The sequence below is a fragment of the Molothrus aeneus genome, chromosome 9 (assembly GCF_037042795.1).
Source record: "Molothrus aeneus isolate 106 chromosome 9, BPBGC_Maene_1.0, whole genome shotgun sequence".
NCBI classification, from domain to species: Eukaryota; Metazoa; Chordata; class Aves; order Passeriformes; family Icteridae; genus Molothrus; species Molothrus aeneus.
In genome coordinates, this window is record NC_089654.1 from 13,981,727 (window position 1) to 14,005,572 (window position 23,846).

The following is a 23,846-nucleotide window of genomic DNA, read 5'->3' on the forward strand; positions in this document are numbered from 1 at the left end:
TTCAAACATAATCACAAAAAAACTTCAATGAATGTATGAGTATCTGATCAAATCCATAAAAGTGAACCAATATCAGCTGCCAGCTTCTCTCTGGCAAATCACTGATGTGAACACAACAGCCTGAAGTAGCTTTATGAACCTTAGCTGTCATACTAGCAAATCACAAAAATACTACACTAACTCACTGTGAATAAAGCCTTCCAATTCACAAGGGAAAATGCATAGCCCCAAAAACATGATAGCGTCTCATTCTTTAAATCCTCTGATTATTAAAGAAAAAAAGCCTACACCTTGCCCAGTAACTACTAAAATCTTTCAGTATTAGTCTGCATTGTCTCTCATATCTATCTAATGTTTCCTTAACATGTAATTTTCATTTCATTTTAAACATTGCTTTTATTTTAAGCACTATTTCTATGGCTGTACATTTTTCTATGTGCTTAAAACATTAGGGGGTGATTGATTCCCATCATCATGGGACTCTCTCTAAATACATTTGATATTTAAATAGGAACTAGCCATTGACTCCGTAATCCTTTGTGCCATACTTGTCCTGTGAAAGTATAATGACAAAAGGCAAGTACAGTATTTGCCGGGACACCCTTGCTGTCTCCTCTATCCCCACAGGCAGTGACTGCAAATGTCTGTGACTTCAGGTTGGTGTTGTGATATTACTGTGCACGTTCCCAGAGGGAGCTCTGCAAAAGGACATTTGCATTCATGTTAAGACAGAGAATTCAGCTGCCTTCCACAGGCACCGACTGCCCACGACAAAATGCCTGACTGCTACATGGAGAGAAAGCTGAGGGACATAACCATAGTGCAGTCTGTTTGGTCAAAGATTAAGGCTCTTTTCGCAGGGCATTCAACACAATAAATAAGCAAAATAAGAGATGCATGTGCTGAGGCTTCATTGCTCAGGTAAATGCAGAATCAGTGTTTCAAAACTTGACAAATTAATAACCTTGATTTTCTTTTTTTTTGTTTGTTTTTTAATCATAGAATCTCATGAAGAGTTTAAATGTGAATTTATAGACAACTGACTTTGATACTGATGAAATTCTGGCTTACTGTGGTCTCAGAGGTGTAGGCACTGTGGTTTTTTGTCTCCAGAGAGCAGTTTGGTAGCTGAGCTACCAAACATGAGGACACATTTGAGTTTGCAAGGCTGATCACATGGGAGGATCAATTCCAGGGTCTCTGGACTGCCCTCTCCAGGGTCACAGGCAGATGAGAACTCATCACAGTAGGATACAGGGAATGAGGCTGTTTTAGCAGGACAACTTCTGCATGCAGTCAAGGCCTCAATATCTTAAATTTTTAGTATCTATGAAATCTCAATACAACAAACACTTTATTGAGATTTTTTTAAAATATCACAAACAAAGAAACCCAAACAAACAAACACCTAGCTGATGAGTGACAGAAAAAATTAACAGACGCATTCACCTAAAATCACACACCCAAACACCCTCTAGTACCCCACTGTGTGGAAATAACCAATATGTTAAAATAGCACAGCCATATTCAGTTTTGATCCTGTAAATGCTTACAAATCTATTTATATTTTAGACAGAAAAATTTAAAGCAAGAAAATCCTTCATACTATAGTTGCAAGCACAGAGCCAGTAATAATTTCCATGATCATTTGATATTTGTTTGTTATTAAGTATCATATCAATATCTGCCTTGAATTCTGACTCACTATTTAGCAAGATTCCATTTTATTTCCCTATAGAACAGAAAGACTGATGAGAAATTGCTTGAAAGACCATGTCCCTCAGTAACCAATTCCAGACAGCTTGTATGACATTTCCCTGGGAATGTAAAGAAAAAACTGAGAAAGAGAATAAATTCACTTGGGGCCTCTCCTTCATGCTATGAGCAAATGAATCCCTGTTTGTGGTTCTGCTGCAGGCTTGGAATATGGTGAAGTTGTGGGATTAGCAGAAATCAGACATTCCTGTCTCTGAAATGAAAACTTTACTTACTATATTCAGAAGGAGACGCAAGTAAAAAAAGTTATGAAAAATACCATTTTGTAATTTAAATCTGTCTGGTGTGTGTCTAAATATACAGTTCTGGCCATTTTCAAAGAATGTCAGAATGGATATTTACCAGGGGCACATCTGCATAAGATTATACATAGACAGAACATCTTTCTTAACTAAAAAATAAAAAGTGTTATTATTCTCCTTTAGATGTATTTTTGCTTTTTATTAAATGAATGTAACAAAATAGATATGCAAGCTTAGCAAACATCCATAGTTTTGATACAGACAAAAAATATTGTATTAATTAATATAGTAGCATAAGCCTGTGGAAGAAAAAACTAGTGCTTTGGAAATTGTTTTCTGAAGGACAATCAGCAAGTCATTACTTTTAAATCCCAAAAAGTACCGTTAATACCGAATACAACTGAATACTGAACAGCACAAATGACACTTCAGAGAACAAACAGGAGCATAAAAAGCAGCTTTTACCAATTAGTCAGTCTACATAAAAGCTTACACTGTGATATGGCAATTACAGAAGTACTTCTGGTGTGCAAGGCATGCAATAGGGAAAAAACTAACTGAAAATGTAGCACTAGAAAGTATGAGAAAAACATCTTAATGTGTACACCTACAGAGAGTAAAATATAAACCACAAGTATGTAATCAAGCACTGTTTCCTCGAGACAACATGCTGAACACACCAAGGAAGAAAAAAACCAGGAACTAGTGTGTGTAATCTGACTATACAATAAACATAATGACTAGTGTACTCAAGATTTGCTGTTATTATCTCTAATTTGCTAGCCAGACTGTCTTTTCTCTAACACATTCAGTATGTGACACTACATTGGAAGTATGAAATACTGAAAATCCTTTCAATAGACTTCTTGAAAGATTCTTATAAAATACGAAACAGGGAACTTGGACTTTAATTAATATAGCATAGGTGTCATATCTTTCCCAGAGATTCAAGCATTGATAGGAAATTTAAGATGACATCTGGCTGAGTTGGATTTTTTTCAGTTCAAGCTCTGTATCACTGACAATATTTGCGTCACAGAAGCCTCTTTTTTCTGGACAGCAGAGAATTTAGTTTAAAAAATTAGTTTTAAATTCTTCTAAATAGTTGCAGCTAAGGGAAAACATGTTTTGGTCATGCTTTCAGCAAGCTAAGCCGTTTTGAATTCTGCAGGCTTGGTATGTCATTGCAAAGACACATGAGATTTGATTATGTTGTCGTGTTGCATCCATCAGCAATTCATTGACACACTGCAGGCTCTTGATCCAGTTCTTGTGCTTCTAAGTTTCTCTTTGAAAGCTCTCAGGGCCAGAGAACTGTGGATCCTGACATCATTTCATCACTTATTTCCATGTGACCACACTTCACTGTAATTGATTTTCACCCTGTTTTGTGGAAGACAGAGAATGGGAAGAGCCAGCCCAACAGCACCACACGATAGTTACATTTTTCAGTTCTGCCAGTATTTGTTTATTTTGTTTACATCAATACTCAATACAAAAAGTCAGACATGAAATGTTGAGGGTGAACCCCCACATCTCAGTTAAGCCAGTACCATAAGAAGCCACTTTAGCTAAGGATTTTCATGGTGACTTTAATTGCTGTCTACAGAAATCAACCCTCCAACATGCCTGTGTAGGCTATTTTAAATAGTTTTGAAGGTTCAGCCACTTTATGGGCAATTAATTTTCCGGTGCCTTCATATGAAGCCAGTGGGGATCATCTAAACATTCACATTGGTCTCTGTCTGAGACATCACTTGAACTGTGATCACACACAGTCTCTTTCTTTGTCCCATTTGAGTTATATGACATAAAAGCAACAATTCAAAATTCATTTTACCACAGGGCATAGAGTCAAAATGTTGTATGGTCCTGGCATGGGTGAGACTGTTTTAGCCCCAAACACAAGTATACTAAAATTTTAAGACACAACTTACTCCAAGGTAATGTCTCAGAGGCTATTCAATAGAAATTAAGGACTGATACCTTCCCTATGTTTCTTTTTTACTTGGGAATACAGCTGATGGTACTACATCAATGTTATTTTTAAGATCATTCCATAGGAAAAGATGTTGTATATCTCCCAAAGATTTTTCCATTATAATATGCAAGAACAAAGAAATCAAACATCGCTAGTTTTCCCTTAGATTTTAAGGTCATTAAATGAGTGTGGGATCCTCATACATCTTGCTCTGTTGATTAGTAACAGGTCCTAGGGAGATTTTCTTGAAAGGCACTTTCAGGTCCCCTCCCATGCTCAAGATTTACTCAGAATCTAAAGACATAAAAGCATAAATACTGCAGTTGAGCCCCTGCTGCTATATGGCCTTAATGTGTGTCACTTTAGCTAAGCAATGTTATCACACTTATGCTAGCATTTACACTTAGGTAACAGGATATTATTTTCTGTCTGCTATGGCCTGGATATTGTTTGTGTCTGTTAAAAATAATTCTGCCAAATTGGTGTTGAATCTCAAAAATTCTTAGTTTTCTTCTTTTTCTAGATGACAATTTCAGCTCTTAAGACATGTTCAAGAGAGACATAGACCATAATATTCTGTTGGAGTTCATTATTACTGCAGAAATCTCTTTTTTTTTTTTTTTTTTTATTTGCAAGGCAAGTCAGCATATTAAATCCACTTTAGAAATATGTGTGTGTGTATATGCGTGTATGTGTGGAGAGAGAGATATATTTAGACACCTATGTATGTATTTATACATATATGTGTGTATATATGTGTATACGTGTGGAGAGAGAGATGTATTTATACATGCATTGCCAAATATAAATACTGAGCTGGTATGTTACATGTCTCAGATCCCTTCTACTTTATGCAATATAAAGAGAGCATTTGAAATACTTAGTGCTTTGAAAGTCCTGACAAATAACAAGAAAGCATGTTTTCTTCCTGCTTCATTAGAGACACTTGTAGTTAATGTTTGTAGAATATCAATAATGCAGTTTGCAGTTCTGCATAATTAAAGACACCCTATGTTAATAAAATAACTTGGAAAGAGATGCAAAACACAAGACATAAATACTCTGATCCCTTTGGCCTAAACTTAGATAAGTTTAATTACAATTGTGTTGCTGTGCTGTACTCTACACTACAAAAAGATTAAAAGATTTTTTTATCACTTAAAACCTATCAAAGTGTACACCCATTTATGACATTTGTGAAGAAGAGCAAACAATATAATGGCCCACAAGTGGATACTTAAGGTTTATGGATTACTAGAATACACATTTGCTGTAGAATCTCATGAAAAGGGAGGAAGCTTTCTGACAGGAAAAGCTACAATCCCTTACTTTAAGGATCTTCTGATAAATGAAAGAAGCCTGTGTGCTGCTACTATGGAGAATAATATAATGTAGCTTTCTGGATCATAAATTTAATTATAGTTGGGGAAGCTCAGTGTTGACTCGGTGTTTCTTTGAGGGAGGAGAAAAAAAGCAAGAGAACACAGGTTTCTGCTCTTACCACTTCTCTGCTTCTCTTAAAAGGAATGAAAAAAATCTCCACAAACAGTGCACCTGAAAACCAGTAGTTATAGGCCATACTTTGGTCATGTAGACCTCAGTGTACAGTCTCCATAAATACAAATAATCAAACTTCACTGAGAAAGTGGAAGTCAATTCTAGTGGGAGGTGTCCTTGCCTGTGCTGGGGGGTTGGAACTGGGTGATCTTTGAGATCTCTTCCAACCCAAACTAGTTTATGATTCTATGAAGTGTCTCAGGTGCAAGTTATACAAAGAAATGTGATGATGATAAAAAGGTAAAGCAAAGGTAAATACTGTAGCAATGTCATAATCTCGCACATGCATCACCATCAAGAGATAAATAATAAATGTTGTCAAAATAAAGAAAAATGAGATTAAGAAAGTTACTATGCAGGTGGGGGAAGAAATGAGGGGAAAAAGCATGAACAAAAAATGAGTTTTTTCCTCATGAGTAGCTGAAATAAATTTTCTGAGGAAGTATTAAAAAAACCTACCTTTTGGTACCTTGCTCTCAATAACCCTCAAATTGTACAGTAAGTTGTCTGTACAGGCCCATGTTCTGATAAATTACGTCCTCATTCTCACTTTCCTAATTTCCTCTTACTTTTTTTTACACTTACTTATTATACTTGTATTGAGTTAGCCTTGGCCCTACACCTGAGCTTAACTCTACCTGCTCCCCACTAGTTACAGGCTCTAAAGCCTATAAGATCTTGAGGTAAGGCTGTGAGATCTTGAGGTAAAAACTCAGGTCTCCAGCAAACTTCCACAGGTCTCACAAGGGCCTGTCTCCATCTGGGACCTTTGGGCAGTGCTGTGAAGTACACAAGGATCATGCTAATCATGGCCCATAGGATGGGAGGATGTGCTGAACCCGAGGTTCCACAGGAGACAGGGTTAAACTGTGGCTTGGGAGATTTTGTCATTAACCCACAAAATTAAACTCTTGTCATAACGTAATGGTAGAATAAAAAATTCACTCTAGAAATCCTGGACAAAATTTCACCCTGGCAAGCCTTAAGGATTTAAAACAAGCCCTTCTTAACAAATCAATACATGGACATGGGAAGTAAGAGGAAGCAGACTAAAAAAAATAATACATGAGAGATATTTAGTAGATAGAACTCTGTTCTGACACAAAAATTTCTAGAAAAGTGGGGATCTTCACTCTCTTTATTGATGTGAACAATCAATGAGAGTAATAGAATTTTTTGTATTTTGGATACTATGCAAATAGAAGAGGTAGAGATTACAGAATTGCTCATTCAGGTCAATGTCAAATTGTAACTTTTGCCAAACAAAAGGTTTAGAATAAGTCTGTCTATTTAACTTGAAAAAACTGGAGATTAAATTGATGTTTCTTAGCAGATAGGTCAGATGTCAGGTACTTTTCCTCTTAAATGCAGGTCAGTCTTGAAAAGGTGTTACTTTTGGAAAGAAAAATCTATAAATTTATTCAAAAAATATTAATACAAAACTGTTATCATTTCCCCCCATTTTCAATTTCCTGAAACAATACATGAATTTTGGTACTATTTAATACTAGGTTTATCTACCTGAAACTCCATTTTCATTTTACTTTTTACAATTTAATACCTGCTGAGGAAGAAAATTCTCTTAACTGTACTTATGAATGGGCAATGAAGCTAAGTCTTTCACATTAATCCACCCTCCCCATCTGCTTGCTATTCATAGATACCCTTGCTTTCCAAGAAGATACACAATTATGGTGGAATACCAAGTTCAGATTAATTAACCTTCTACACCACAGGTAGAGCTACATAACTTTTCCTGGTGATTTCTCCACAGAACCAAGCTAAAGTGATTAGAGGTTTGACAGTGAGAGGAGCAGCCTCTATTTTGGGCTGTTGCTCTTGGCAGCCTTAGCCCAAACTTACACATGGCTTCAAGAGCTATTTCTAAGCCATCTCCAGCCTCATCCCATGGCTCTGTCTGTCCACAAGAATGAAGCTGCTCTGCTCCACCTTAGATGGCTTCATCTAAAAACTGTCTTTTAGTGTAGGAAAGGTGTATGGAAGCGTTAGGCTGAATATAGGGTTTATAAAATACTCAGTTCCAGGAAGGAAAAGGTTACACATCAATTAGTGCTAAGCTTGTACTTTCACCTTCAGTGAAAATTCAGTATAATTTTTCCATCCACAGCATCCACCTAGGCTCAAACACTACTGGGCTTTTTCTTCAGCTTTGGGAAAGAAAATGCCCAAAACAGTACTAAACATTCTTAGTGTCTGACAAATACTGATAATATTTGTCAAAGTGTTTCCATATTCATAGAGTACCTGTGGGAAACATAAGTATTCCCCAACAAACACTGATGAAAAATTATTTGCTCACTTGAGGCTTCAATTGAGTGAAATGATATCATGTCATAGAAATGTAATATATTACAAGACATCCCTTCCCTTCATTATATATCTATTTCCAAATCAATTTTTACCAGCCCTAGAATAAATTCCATTATATAATATAATATAATATAATAATTTATCATATTATAATTTAGCGCTTCAGGATTTTTTCTCGATTATAACTCTAGGTATTTTTTTCTGCAGTGAAGTACATTTGCATAAAGCACAGTTCTAGGGAACTATCCCATCCTGGCGTTAGAAGTACCAGTAGTAGTGGTGCTAAAACTGAAATTAAGGACAACTGCATTCTTGATAGGTGGGAAAAGTGAGCTTTTAAATGTTTGAACAGCCTTATTTTCATTGAGAGCATATATGTAAACATAGAAAGGGATTAGCAAGATACGTTTCCTTAAATTAAAATTATCCTAAAGCAGCCTATGTCATTCTAATACTAAGCAATCTAATACCAGTTTTTCTATTGATTGAAGGGAAAAATTCAAATTTAGCTCAACTGAACTGTGTACATTGCACTGAAATGTTCAGGTGCATAGATCAAAATGCAATACAATAGCATGTAAAAATCACTGAAATGTTTCTGTTACTACAGTGGTCTTTGTATCACACCTACAAAGTCTCATGCACCTAATACAAGAGTCTGTCATGAACCAATCATGATAAAAATGCAGACTTAGAATCCTGACCTAGGATTTTCTCAAGAGTGAATCCCCCTTGTCATTTAAGCACTGCATTAGATGAAAGCTTAGCCCTATGCTGATCTAAATAATCAATGTGGCATTACTCAGAGTTCTGTCACAAATCTGTATGATTCTTTGCCAATTCTTGTTCTTTTCCATGCATGGCATGTCAGGCTGACGAAGGAAGGCTTGTACACTGGGAAAAGATTTTAATTAATTGCAAGATTAAAGTATTGTCATGAAACAGATGAATAGTTCTCATGAGCCCTCACTAGGCTTCCAAAGCAGCAGTGTCAAGCAGAAGCTTTTGTATCTTCAGGCTTCTGCTCAATTTCCCAGAAAACAGGACACAGCAGCACATCCTACTTGTACTAGTACCAGCCAGCATCCTGCAAAAACCACCAGGCAGGCTGCAAGCAAAATCATACCCTCGACCTTTTCTGGACACTTTGTGACAAGAAACAGCACAGTACTTTTCATTTAAAGGTATAGTACACCTAAAAAACACAAAATTGGAACAGCCAGTATCCAGAAGTCTTGTATTACAGTAAGCTTTCTCTAGCTACATTGATATAGTTCCCAGAAAAGCTTTTTTTGGATTTACACTATCTTCCTGGACATATGCCCTCTTCTGTAACATATGGATTTTTGCAATCTTTTAATCCACTTATTTTATATGTTTTATTATTAGACTAATAACTCAATTTAATGAAAAAGGAGAGAGAAAAGAATTTATTAAAAAAAAACCCTGGAATCATTACATCAATTGTGTGACACAAGACATTGATGAGAAGGATGGAGTTTCTGCAGACGAATGGAAAACAGCAGAGCTGTTACTTCATTACTTGATATTTTTGTCAGGGGTATGATAAAGACTACATCAAGACCTTCTTTAATATCTTGAGCACAAGGAGAAGGATATTAAATTATAGGAAACAAATTAATTCATCAATTCTTCCCTACTGTGGATAAGCTTAACAAAATCAATGGCATCAATGGAACCTACATTTTATTTCCTTGTAATTATGTCTAAAGAGATCAGAGCAGCTCTTGGATTGGCTATTTCTGCTAGATCTATCAGCTGTGAAATAGTTAACAAGAATGCTTTCGCTAGGCTCCCTCAGCAGCAGCACCCACAATGAAGGGGGCAGCACATGGTATCATTTTCTTGAAGCTACTGTTTCAAGCTGTCTGCAGATGCAGACAGAAATCAAGGCAACTGCTTAGGCTCATTTGACATTTTGAAGGTTATCTTTGTAACCATAAGGAGAAGAAGCTTAATTACTTCTTCAATGAAAGCTCAGATTCTGAAGCACTATTATATGGCACATTCAAAATGAACTATAATTGTGTAGCAATTTAGGTGACTATATAATTACATTACACACTGGCCCTTTGCAAGATTTGGAATGTAGGTCTAAGGTTGGAGATAAAAATGGGTGGTGCCATTATGTGGAGGTGTGTGCAGGCCCCCTCTCCACATATTAAAATACCAAAGGACTCTGGAGCTAAACATGCTGGATTTTGCGTTTATACCTAAAAGTTTGCAGAGCTAAACTTCCAAATCAGGATATCTCCTATGTATTTTGATGTGAAAGCTAAATTTTCTATGATTGCAGCATTTCCTACGGTGTTTAACAGAAACTACTTCCGAGACTCATTCTTTGGAAACCTGGCAAGGCTCAAGAGGACTCTTAAGTGTTTCATGACAATACTGTAATTGTACAATTAATTAAAATCCTCTCATCAAAATAAAACATATTCAGCATGTTTTCCAGCTGCTGAGTTTCCAAAGTGTACAGGAAGGCTTTCCCCAGCCTGTCTGCTGGACCCTCAAACCCTCTGAACTTTTCTTACCTTTTTCTATGAAGACTTTGGGTGCAAGCAATTAAATATCAATCAAGTACCAAGAAATGGGGATCCCACTTCAGCAACCTGTGCATCTATTCCCTTGCAACCTCCCCCTAGGACACATGTCCTAGGCATTCAGAAAACTGCTTCTGTGACACACTGTCTCCATGGCTGACCAGAGGAGTATGATCAAACTGTATACATCATTGGGAAGTCAGCCGGAGTTTTCCACAGTCCTCGGGTGACTGAAGTCTACTCTGTGATGGGAATCAAAGCACAGGAAGTGGGGATAATCCAGAAATTCCATTCAAAAACACACCAAAACTGAAATCTTATCCAAACTGAAATGCTAAAATAGGCACACCTGTTCAGAGGCTAAAGTCTGGAGCCAGTTTGAGGTCCTCTCCCTACATAACACTTGGTGTATTTATTCCCAAGTACAATACTACCAGTAATAAAATATTAATAAGAGGAACAGAGACCAGCTGAGATTTACTGTAGGACAAATGCAGACATTGTTTGCCAATCAGTAAAGAATACAGTTTCCTCCAAATTGTAGCCTTCAATATTTTTTCTAGCAATACTTTCCATATGATTTTTTTCTCTGTATTGATTGTACTCTAATGTACAGCTATTGGGTTAATGAATTCATCAAAATTTAAAAGTAAAACTTCTAACAATTTCTACAGAAATGAAGAGGGACATAGAGTGGAAACTGTCATGCAATCTTATTCTAAATAGTTCCTAGTGCTCTTGGTAGAAGAGGAAACACTATTGATTTTGAAAGCTATCATCTCATATTCCCTTAGTGTCACTCTAAATGTTCCATAAGGAATTAGGCCTGATGCTAACAAGCCACACTTCCTGATTGTACTAAATGGGTTACCAGGTTCAGCCACAGGCTTCTCAGATAAGCCCATGATCTTTCCTCTTTATTTCATTTTCATATTAATGCCAGGTTTTCTAAAATGAATACCCACAATCCAACATATCTTAAAAATCCTAAAAGAAGATGAAACAGCTGAAGTTGAAATAGAAGAAAGTATGGGGCAAGAGATGCTAGTTCTTTTAATTCTTATATGCATTTTTTTGCTTTATACAAATAAGTTTTAGTCCTGCATTTTTTATGCAGCAGTCATAAATTTACCACATTCATTTACAACATTTTAGTAAGTGATAGTTTTCAGTCTATTCTTTTAACTAATGAAATTATGAATTACATCAAATTTACAAGTTACACCTGGACAGTAATCTCCTTCTTAAAATGGATATATTTTTAAACTTTAATTTTTCATTTAGTCATAAAAATTAATACTTAAAGAGATAGTGATGCAAACTGCTATTTGCCAAAATACAGTGTAAGTTTCAATTCTCTTAAAGTGTATATAAACTGTTTAATTTAAGTGAATTGTTACACAGTATTAAAAACATTACACTTCTATATAACATTAAAAAGATGTCCAAATTTTTGCAAGTTCCCACATCTTGGCTGGACTTTGACTGACTCTTTCATTCTGCTACGATATCAGCAGAAGAATTATAATAGCACAAGAAAGTCATGTAAAAGACTGAGAAGAAGATCAAAGGAGGCTCATATGTAAAATAAGATGGAAGGCATCTAAGATTTTGTGTGCTCTGATCATTCACCAGTATTCTTAAATTTTTTAACATTTTTTAAGGTCTTTTTGATTTTGTGTATTCTCCTAATTTCAATAAAACGTGCTCTAAACACTTCACAGGCATTAGGAGGGCAGAAGTATCCAGCCTGAGGGATTTGCAGATAGAGGAGCATTTCCCCAGGATGTTCAGTGTGCAGGTATAGAACTACCATTTCTTGGTGAAGCCAGAATGTTACTTTGATCTTCAGCTTTGTTATAGGAGAAATATGGTGCCAAAATGAAATAGAAACCTTCTACTTTTCAGAGAGCATAATTTTTCTGTTCTGGTCAAAGGCAGGCCTCAAAACATAAACACAGGGTAAGAATAATTGACTATGTATTTGGCCAGCTGTGAAATAAGTATTGTTTAATGTTCCTGTAGATGCAACAATCCTTTTGGGGGTTGCCCTGTGATTTTGTTCTCAGTGCATGCTTTCCTTCAGACCTTCCATTTCAGTTAGCTTAAACACCCTGCAGACTCTAGGCTCAAATTTCCATTAGCTTGTTCATTTTTACAGCATATCTGTTCATCACCTTCCCCACTACTGGTCCAAGAGCCCAGATTCCTCAAGTCCTTTAGAAGAATCACACATGCCCTCTTATGGCAAAATTCTGCGAGATGCTGAGAGCTTCCAGCAAAAAAACTAGATGCCCTCACAATATTTTGAAGGAAGAAATTCTCTATTATTGGTGTTTTGTGCATTGTACACTTTATCACAGAGAAAGTCTTCTTTTCTGGAGGAAGGGGAGCAACTCTTATTCACAGATTGACCTATTACTGAGATATGATATTTCCTTGTTTTATTCCTTGTAGGAGAGAAATTCTGGACACAAACTCTCCTACTTCATGGAATCCAACAATCGGTTTTTCAGAATATGGTTCATTACCAGCAACGGCTCAGGAGAGAATGGAAATGTTATTGGTAAAAGTAAGAAAAATCACAAGATTTCAGCTTGAGAAGACTCTTGTAAGTCAAATTTATTTTAACATAAAATCACTACATTTTTGTTAAAAACAGGAATTAAAAAATAACCAAAACCCTGCTGACTTCTAAGCAGACTCTTAGATTATGGAATTTATTTTCTTCCTCATGGAGGTAGAAGCAAGTATTACTTTTCGTGCTTCCACCTTAGAATAACTAAACTCTTAAGAGACCTCAGGAGCAGGCACCAAGAAAGGCCAAAAGAAAAGTTTTGTCTTTGAGGAAAAATTACACAAGCCTGAAAAAGCAGCAAATAAATGCCCCAGACAGGTCCCATACCTGTGCTCCACATAGATTATCTGTGTGGTTTAGAGATGTAGATGCATCCTACTCTGGTCCTATTCTACAGTAAAAAAGGTAAAGGACACCTATTACTTGTTTTTGTTACTCCACAACATCCCATGTATTAGAACTCTACAATGCCAGGAATTGGAGCAGGTAAAAAAATAACTCGGGATACTCTGATTCCTAGGTGATATACTGGTCACTGCAGTGGGTTGGCAGTCTAATCCAAGAAAACATATTTTGCACCTCTGCTGAATGAAATCTTATATATCCATGTTTAAAGAGCATAACAATAAAGTACAATCTGATCATACCAAGTAAATTCCTTGTATGCACTAACATCAGTAGAAAGAAAATTGAAACAGCAGGATGTGCTAGAGAAGACTCGACTTTAATTACAATGAATGTAATACATGGGAATCCTAAATTACTGCATTATTACCAACTTTAACACAACCTGCTATCTGACTACATAGCCTTCACACTGATGACTTTTAAGCCTTCAAGGAAACAATAAACCCCATTTCCAGAAAATTGTGATTAGAAAGTAGTTTAGCAAAACATTCCGGAAATGGGCTACTTGATTAGAACATGAAATTATACAGATTTAAGGACTTGAATTATGGCCTAAGACACTCCTTTCAAATTACTTTAGAGGGAGGTTCTGTGAAGAGCATCTCCTCCATTCCTGTAGGCTTTAGAACTGTTATTTAATAAGGTGCCATGACAATATACAGCAGCCGACACAGTATGAGCAGTTGCAACAATTCAGTGTGGCAAGGAGAAAAGGAGAATGGGGAGACAGCTGTACTAGTGGTGGAAAAATTCTTGTGAAACCTTTTGAAGGCAAGAGAGGTAGGTATCAATTAGCCTTTGTGAGGAATGTAGAGCACTGTTACAGATCTAATGAAAGCACCAACTACTTAAAAGAGAGAGCAGATCAACAAAACGAATTACCTATGCAGTACCGGGATGGAATGGATGTTGCTCTTATGAAGTTACATTCTTTTCCACCTAGCAATGTAGGCTTTTATCAGCACTAACCTCTGAGCATTTGAAGAATTTGATCTCTTCTGATACCCATCTGGAATATGAGAGGCAGGAAAGTTGCCTTTGGATGCAAGATGATCACCTTATCTTAGGATATCCAGTAGTGGTCTTGGTCTTAGAAGGTAAATCAAGAACATCAAGCCCTGCTACTGCAATGGTTTTGTTCAGGCAGAAGCTATATTGATAACATTGGAAATATCTTGTCTGGTCTTTCACAGCAGCTTGGAAATTAGGGGAACAGATATCAGCATGTAATAGAGCCAAGGGCCAATGAATAAAGAAAGCTCCTGCCAATGCTCCTGGGTCTTGAAGGAAATTCAAGGCAGCAAAAACACAGGACACAAAGACATGCTGAAACCTAGAGTGAAATGGAGCACAGCAATGCACTTTTTTTCTTCAGCTGCCTCCTCTCTAAATACAGGCTTTGCCCTTCAGACCAGAGGTTGAAGGCAAAATTAGAGTTGAAGATCCCAAGGAACATCCTTTACAACTGCTCCAGCAGCTTCCCTTACATAAACCATGCATATTACACAACATCTGCAGGACCCCAAAGAATAAAAAGGCAGAAACCCGTACTACCTCAGCCAATTCATGAATGAAATAATTACAGAGTTGGTGTGGAAATAGCTACACTGGACCCATTTTACATCAGGATAAAATTTCTGAAAGGACTTCCTAAAACTAAATTTACAGTCAAGGTAACAGAAATCACAAATATTTTCTAAGTAATGGCTTTTTATTTCCAGAAAATTTAGAATGTAAAGATTTACTATGTTTCCAGATTTTTGCAAATATTTACTAGATTCATTATTGTAAATTCCATATAATGGAGTCGTCTGTGGATGTTTGGAGTAACTAAAACATGCCATCAGCCAGAAATAAAGCTTGAGTGCTTCACCTGAGCTTGCTCTGTATAAAACCCCTTTTTTTTTTCTGCACTAACATGACTTATTTTTTTATTAGTTAAAAGGTCAGCAAACATACAGGATGCTCTGTCCAGTGACACTGAACAACACAAACACACCAGAATTGATTCGTAAGGTGTCTCATTTACCAATGTTCAGTGAACCAGAAACATCGTTTGTTAAGTGATGGATATTGACAACTCCACAAATGGCCATGAAGATGTCGTTTCATAAGAGCCCACATGCACAGGGCATCACTCACTCGGGAACAGTCCTCTGCCTCTTCCCCTCAGCGAGCTGTAAATCATGTCATTAACCAAGTGCTTCCAAAGCACAGTGATCTGTCATGATCCAGTGAAGATACCAGCTATAATGTGGGCACTTAATCTGTCAGAGCTTGTGGTGATGCATTTGAGAGTGAGGATCCCCATGTTTAGCAGCCCGCCCATAAGCATTCAGTGACAGAAGTTAAATGGCACCACGAATTAATTCTTTCATCATGTGAATATATGGGACCATTACAGGCATTATTCTGAAAAAAACAGGGTTGTTCTCAAACAACCCCCAAACAACCTTACTTTCCTCCTTCACCATGAAGCCTATTTAATCTTTCTTTTAAAATTATATGTCCATCATTTCAGGTGTTCAGATTAGACGAATTGTTTTATCACTGTAAGCAAAACAGATTCTTTAAAAATGTTAATATCTGGATTTATTTTTGTAGCGTTATATGAAGGTTTACAACTGACAGATCAGATGTTTTTCATGACTTTGGTGGTATGAGGGCATTAGACAATTCATTTGAAATAAAGAAAACTCTGCCAGCAGTAATCTTCCAGAGACTTTTTTTAACCATGTCATACTCCTGCCTCTCAAGTCCTGATAAAAAGGGGGAAACTTGTCAAAGCAGCAGTTCAGATAAAGCTCCCATTTAGGTGGGACCACAAGAGGGATGACTTGGAGAAGTACCAATAAACTCTTTGATTCTCATCTCCTGATATCCCATTTAGTTTTGTCAAGCCCACTCATTTCAGTTTAAAAAAAGGAATTAAATGCCAGAACAAACATAAAATACATCTCCTCTATATAATAATCTTACTGCGTTATGAAAATAGAAAATTATGTTAGGCTACAGTGCATCCACTGATATTACTTTTACTACTGTTACACTTTTAATCTGTACTCTGAAGAAGTGACTTTCTGCCCTGAAACATGTAGAGCTGTTTTTTACAGGAACCCTGTTGAAAGATAAAATAACTAACAGAATTTGGATTTATAAGCATTATTATACACACTGAAATATGAAGCAGAAAAGCCATTTCTGTTCAATTATATTGGTATAAGGCAAAAAAGAATGTGTACCAAGTAAAAGAGGAAATCAGAATTCAGGGAGATGCAAGAAGTATTAAATTATATTAAAGTATTGATTTTTCAGAATCGTAGATCTTTAAATTCATGTGTACTGTGCAATGAAATTGCGATTCACAGAATCACAGAATAGTTAGGGCTGGAAGGGACCTCTGGAGATCACCTATCCAAACCCCAAATACTATACAGTTGCTACAGACTATGGGATCCCGCTAGGATTAATTAATACAGAGCATTTCTTTCAACTAATACTATAAAAATATCCTAAGAATTGTATTAAATTATTCTGAATAATTAGGATTACTATAAAATTGAAGTTCAATAAGCAGACAGATCTTTTATGCCATAGTCACTAAAACTGTGCTAACTGGAGAATCTACTTTGGCATACAGAAAAAGTAAGCCCCATTTTAAAATATAAACTTTAATTTGGATGTGCACTAAATTAATTCTGTAGAGACACTAAAATTTTTTCCACACATTCTGCAAGTGAAATATAAACATACATTGTTATTTTTGCAGCTAGAAGTTCACATTAAGTTAATTTGGGCAAGCATATAATCATTGCAAAGTCAGGACTATACTTCACTATGAATTTCATGTAAATTCTTCTTAAAGCTATTTGAACTATTTTTTAACTTCTATTTTCATTTTAAAGGATAATTGTTTACACTCATTTGAATGTTTCACTACATCAAAACAGTATTTTCTAAGAAGGAATTCCCACAGAATTAAATCTGGGAATGAAATTGCTTGTGTCCAGTACTGCATTTGGCAAAATTTTGTGACTGAAGGAAAAAATAATCCCAAAAATAAAAAAATCTTTATTTTTTTCTTATATTATATGTTTTATTTTCAAAATAAAGACTGTAAATACTTAATTCATTTGAATTAAATCTTACTATACATAAGACGGCTGAAGAAAGCAAAGAAAACAGATCAGTTAGTCATTTGAATGAAAATGAAATTCTGGAGTTTCTATGTAGATGAAAAATTCTAATTACTTTTAAGGTGACCAAAAGCAAACTTATTATAAAGATCTTAATAAGCTATGCAATTAAAATTTAACCACTTGTGTTATTCAAGTTGGGAGGCATAGTTACTGATTTTCTTTTTTTTTTTAAATTTCCTGATGGTTATGAAATTCACTGTAGAAGCTTTTCCAAGTCGTATTTTCAGTCTCATTGTGTTCTATCAGTCAATCAAATTGAGAGAAGACAAAAAATCAAAATTTATTTTTCAGATTCTAATTCCAGTCACAAATAGGAATTTTCCAGATTTTGACCCCAGCTCACTCTCCCATACAAAGATCAGCAAAATTGCACGGAATAGTTGTTAGCGGGTTTTTCCAGGAGCTCTACAAATACTTCAAGCACATAGCACATGGCTTTTACATCAATTCATCCATCTGACTAAACTGGAGGTGCAGCCTTCCCATTTTGAAACCTCTCAGCATGTTTCTAAACCTTTCCTGCCGGGGGAGACGTGTGACACACAGTGGGTGTGCAGTGCCATCCACTGCAGCACCGACTTACGAGGCTCCTCCAGCCTCAGTGGAAGGGAACCACCCACTCTAAGCAAGTCACTATTTCCACTGTGAAGGTGTGGAAAAAGCAAGCACCTCCAGAGGAGCAGGTAGGTGATAACAAAAGATCGGCAGAAGGACCCTGGTCTCTCCATTGACCACAAAAGGTGCCTTGGTGACAAACTTCAGTGCTGCCTTTTGATGGCTAATGACTGGCAGGGTGAACCTAAACCTCAGCGTCTGAATCAAACCCAGTGCAGCTTGGAGAGGTAACTGCAGAAGCTAAACACAACTTCAAAGCAGCTGGTATTCTCCTGAACCTTTCATAATGTTTCTGTTTTTTTCATTCTGTCCATCCATAAATCAAGAGTTACAATATATTTTAAAACATTTTAATAAATATTTCCAAAGCTGCATGGTTTTTATTATATAGAATCAAAGACATTTCACCATTAGAAAAGTTCAGCTATATCATAATTGCCATGGCCATAGATTTCTTTTCAACAAACAGGGCTTTGACTTGTGTGAATCATTGGCATAGTGTACTTGAAATCTGCAACAAGCATCCACACATGCTCTTGATTTAGATAAAAGAAACCCACTGGCACGGTGTGGATGACTGCTAAGCAATATGTACCTCATGTGATGTCCTTTAACAGAAAGAGCACTCTATAGGACGTAGACACAGAGCAGGTATAAAATTAGAGACAGACTGGGCCTGAAACACTAGACTATAATCAGAGTTCACACAGCTCCAGACATCAAGCCCCTACTTCCAAGACCCCCCAGTCTTCCCCAGTTCTCCAGATATTTGTCCTGACAATCCATACTGAGTTATAAGAGAATCTAAGCAGTGACTGCAAGACACTGCTTACGATGAGGATGCAGCTTTAGGATTTGATATATAGTCTCGTGCATCTCAGTGAACAGCACATCTGAGCAAATATCTTCTCTGTGATTTACCCAGTTCTCATTTTCTAATTTCTAGACAAACCATTTTTGCTTTATTTTGGATGAACCATACCCAGGCTATATCAGAAGACTTGCATAAGAGGTTGGTGTATGAGTCAGAAAGACTTACAAATTCAGATACAATCAAAGGAATCATAAATATTTAGTCAAAATAAAACAGACTAACCTTTGGAATTTTTAACTCAGATATGTCACATCTTTTACAGAAAAATTTGTCTTGAATTCTGACAAGCAAGTCTGGTACCAGATGAGAACCATGTTGAAACCTGAGCCTGACTGTTATAATTGGGCTAGGGATGTGACAGTCAGAAGGTGGGTTACATAATTCACCTTCTGCCTGTATTAGCTCTAGCATGACATGAGATTAAAATCTGAGAGTTAAGGAGTATCTATTTGTTTCAGAGAAAATGGGAAAAATTCTCTTTATCACATACTAGTAAAGCGTTCATTAGCTATCACAGTTGTGCCTGGGGCAGCTCATGAGTGAGGACCTCATGAAATCAAAGTGTCCCTACATAATGTTTTTGCATATGATATACTTATCTAATTAAGAAGGAGGGAAAATTCTTGTTTGTTACTTAAACCAGCTCAGTAACATTAAAGTGAAATTACAAAGAATACTGTTGTTAGGGAGTTTGTTCTGTTTGAAGGCAATTTTCAAAGTCAAGTTTTAGAGGAAAAAATCTACCCTTCATTTTTTCCAGATACAACCATTTGCTCTTCAGTCTGCTATTGTCAGTTTTTCCTGCCTCTTTCTTTCAGCTACTCAGTTGGCGTCTCTCAATTCCTTCAAATACGCCCCTGAGAGTATTTCATTCCATGTGTTGAGTTTTCCTAATACTTTCTCAAATATATTTGATATACTCTATGTTTTCCAGTCCCCAGACAGTTGTCTTTCCCTTATCATACATCTATGTTGTCCATTCTTAATCACCCATTCATGGTACTTGGGGTTCACCTTGGTGGTGGTTCACAGATACATCTCCTGTGTTTTGGCTAACACAAAGATTCTGTAAGCTTTGCAGATGAGTATCTCCTTTACTCACACTTTTATTATTGCTGCCTCTTGTCTTTGTCCAATAGGTTCATCTTATTTGACCCTCTTTTACTCTGGGTAATTTGGGATTTTGTTGTGTCCTTTGAAGGGCAGTGGCTCTTATAGTGAAACTTTTTTTTCCCCTCTCAGAGATTTTGTATTTTATAGTACTTTTTTCTATCCTTTTTCTTCACTTTTCTTCTACAGACTTTTTTCTTTTAGGACATACTTTTATTTCCTCATTCTGTTCTTGAATTTAGTCTTAATACGGTCCTTTTAATTTAGTCTTCCTTCTTTCCCAATTACTTCATAACTAAAAAAAAAATAATTTAAAAAAATCAGGAATTCCTAACTATACAATTTCTAATCTTAATCCAGTATGTCAACTGACTATGGGTTAATGATACAAAGAGCAGTATCATCTTATTAAACTCTGAGCTCACATCGCTTCATTTACCACATGGGGCTCATACAGCATTGGCTGCCCAACTGAGTTTTCCTTAAGAACCTTTTCACTCAAGAATTATGAAACAGCATATGTCAGGATAGAGGATTTTATTCCCACATGAAGGAAGGGCTGCAAAAATATTTAGGAGCTAATCATCTCATGCACACCTGCGGATAGAAATTTCTCTCCCAGATGCATGTGCTGGGCTATTGGAATGCTTCTTTCCAAGTGAGCACATAAACAGATTTCAGCTACACTCATTCTTTTGAAAAGTGCTTTTTTTTTCCCTGTGTATTACAACATCTGATTTACAGATTTTTTGACTTACAAAGGACCATTACAAACAACTGCTCTTTGTAAAAGTGGCTCACCTGTGGGTTTTGTTTTGTATTTAGTTATAGTACTTATGTTTTAGTCTAACTGCTGGGATAGTACATGCAATTTTTCTGCTCAGAATTACAGATTCTATTATTTTGGGGAGGATAAAAGGTAAAGCCATATTTGTGCTCTCATTCTTTTCTTTTCAGCAATAGCTTGCATGCTAGGAAGTCCAGTGAGCTCTGTGCCACTTGTGAAGATACAATCTGTTAAGTACTCACCAGTCTCTCAGTCAACCAGCACCCAAATTACTTGTTCTGTGTAATTTCTTCCTCCTTTATAAGCACTGACATATTCCAAGTCTTTTTAAACTTAGGAGCAGTTTTCTAGGGAAAAGTGATTTCTGGTTTTGTTTCAGCTACTTGCAAATGAAACCTTAAGAGGTCCTTCTACCACTAGTATAAGATAAAGAATGTGACCTTGGAAGCATTTTTATCAAGAGAATCTTGATGGTTACTTCATGAATCCTTAAGATCCAAGTTATTCTGATAAGCTTTTTCAACATTTATTGCAATTTCAGGTCTCTGTTACAAGTGGAACATCCTAGTTTATTATTCTGTCTTTTTTCTCTCTCACATGAATAAATTACAGGGTTCTGCTTCTTATCACAGAAAACATTCCACTGATCATCTGGGGAACACAAAATATTTTTTTCAGTCTATAAATTATTCTTATAGAAACTCTCATAACTAGCAAGACAGTTGGTTTTGTTTTGAGTTTTGTGTGTGCCTTTTTTGACAGCATTTGTCTAAAATAATCACATGTGGTCTATCAAATTTTGGTTTTGTCATTAGAGCTGTCAGTCTTTCATAAAACATATTTTTAAACACATATGCACACACACAATAATCCCTTTGCAGTGTCTTGGCCAAGGAGTGTGAATGACAAATATACCTGGCTGTTCTCCTATGGTGTTTTCTTACTGTTCATTGGCAGAAAAAGTGATTTCATGGTAGAAGGTTGGAAAATGACCTCTTGTAATGATGAAATTTGCATAAATAAATGCTGATTGCACAAAACGAATAATGTGCAGTGAGTATCATCACAATAAGTTGTCTCCTACTGACACAGAGTCTAAGTTAGAAGCGTACAATTATGCAAATCAAACTAATGCCAGTTTCTCATTACTGTCGTGGTGGAGGCAAACACATATCCTCCACAGACAGCTTGATGCTGGGACACAAGCCAAAATGTTTGGTTTTGCTGACACAGCAACTGAGTCAACAAAAATAGGATATAATAGTAATACATCAGAGGAATCCATATCAGGACAGACCTGAAACTTAATGGACTGTGAATCTTTTGTCTGCAGAGAGGCCTTTCACTGGTATTGACCCATAGTATGCCTGCTTCCACTTTTGCCAATTTTATAGAAATAGATTACAGAAGCAATTGCTTTTTGGAGCTGAAATGTCTGCAAAACAGTCTATTAGCTTTCCTTATAGCAGATGAGATGACATTTATAAATACTTAAATAATGCCATGTATCCCACGTTTTAAAAACTTCCCAGAATAATTCACAGGCTGCTTGTGGTTGCTTGATCTAATGTTTATGTGAAGTCTTGTTATGACACCACTGGGAATTTCAAACAATACCACTTTTCTTGTGCCATTTAAAAAGTATTCAGACAAAGATATTCCATTTTCTTAAAAAAAAAAAAAAAAAAGCAGCAGCAATTACTATGAGGGACTGAATATAAAAAAGGGTTGATAGCTCCTTGCAGAGTGGTGCTAACCCTTGAGAACATGTAGAGCATTGGTACTATGAGCCACTGAAGAAGAATCTAGTGCTTTATCACTTCAATTTCTCACCCGTCTTATTCAAGTAATTATTATATGTTTGAACTCATCTGCATGTTTGCCTTCAATATACTTACTGGCATGCAATTCAGAAATATCAAGTTAAGACAGAGTTTACAGTTTGAAATTAACACTACCCAATGCACACATAGTTCCAGTAGAGGAGTTTGGTGCTCAACAAAATTCAGCATTAGGGGACATTTCAGAAATATGACTTTGCTCAAAGACAAACTGACTTGAAACAAAGGAAAATTAAACAAACAAACAAACCCCAACAACAACAAGCAAAACCCCCAGTAAAACCAAGAGTCATTTTATAAAACAATAGATCAGCCGACCTCTACTGGAATACATTGCATTCTGTGAAAGTTGTTTCTGTGATCTCTCCTCCTTGGAAGAATCACTCCAAACTACACAACACATTAAAAAAAAAAAAATACCTTAAATCTCAGCTGCAGATAATCTCCTGAGACAGAGCAATTAACCATATCTGTAAAAACTGACAGTTCAAACACCTCTGAAAATCTTCCTGAGGTAGGACCTCTGCATTGCTGTTGCCACTATTGCTGCTATAACAGCACTAGCAATCAAAAAAACAGATTTAATAGGGACAAAGGAGTCACTTCCAAGTTCTTTCAGGGTACTTGTACATGTTCTGCTACAAAAAGAAACAAAACAGGTCCTTCCTCTTGTACATCCTCCTTACTAATTCACTACTGCTTCCAGTTAAGCACACTGGGAGTGTTGATGAAGCCAGAAGGTTAGCACAGCTCTGCACAGCTGCCTTTGGAGGCACAGATGCTCTGCTGGACATCACCTTTTAAGAAATCAGTTAAGTGACAGGAGATTGGGATATTTCCTTGCTGATAATAGTTTGGTCACTTCTAAGATACTCCTCACATTGGAGAAGTTACACCTTGACCTTTAAAAATACTGTTGGTTTGCTTTGGGAATATCAAAATTCATTCAATGCTGGGTATTTAAGAAAAAAATCTGATGAAAG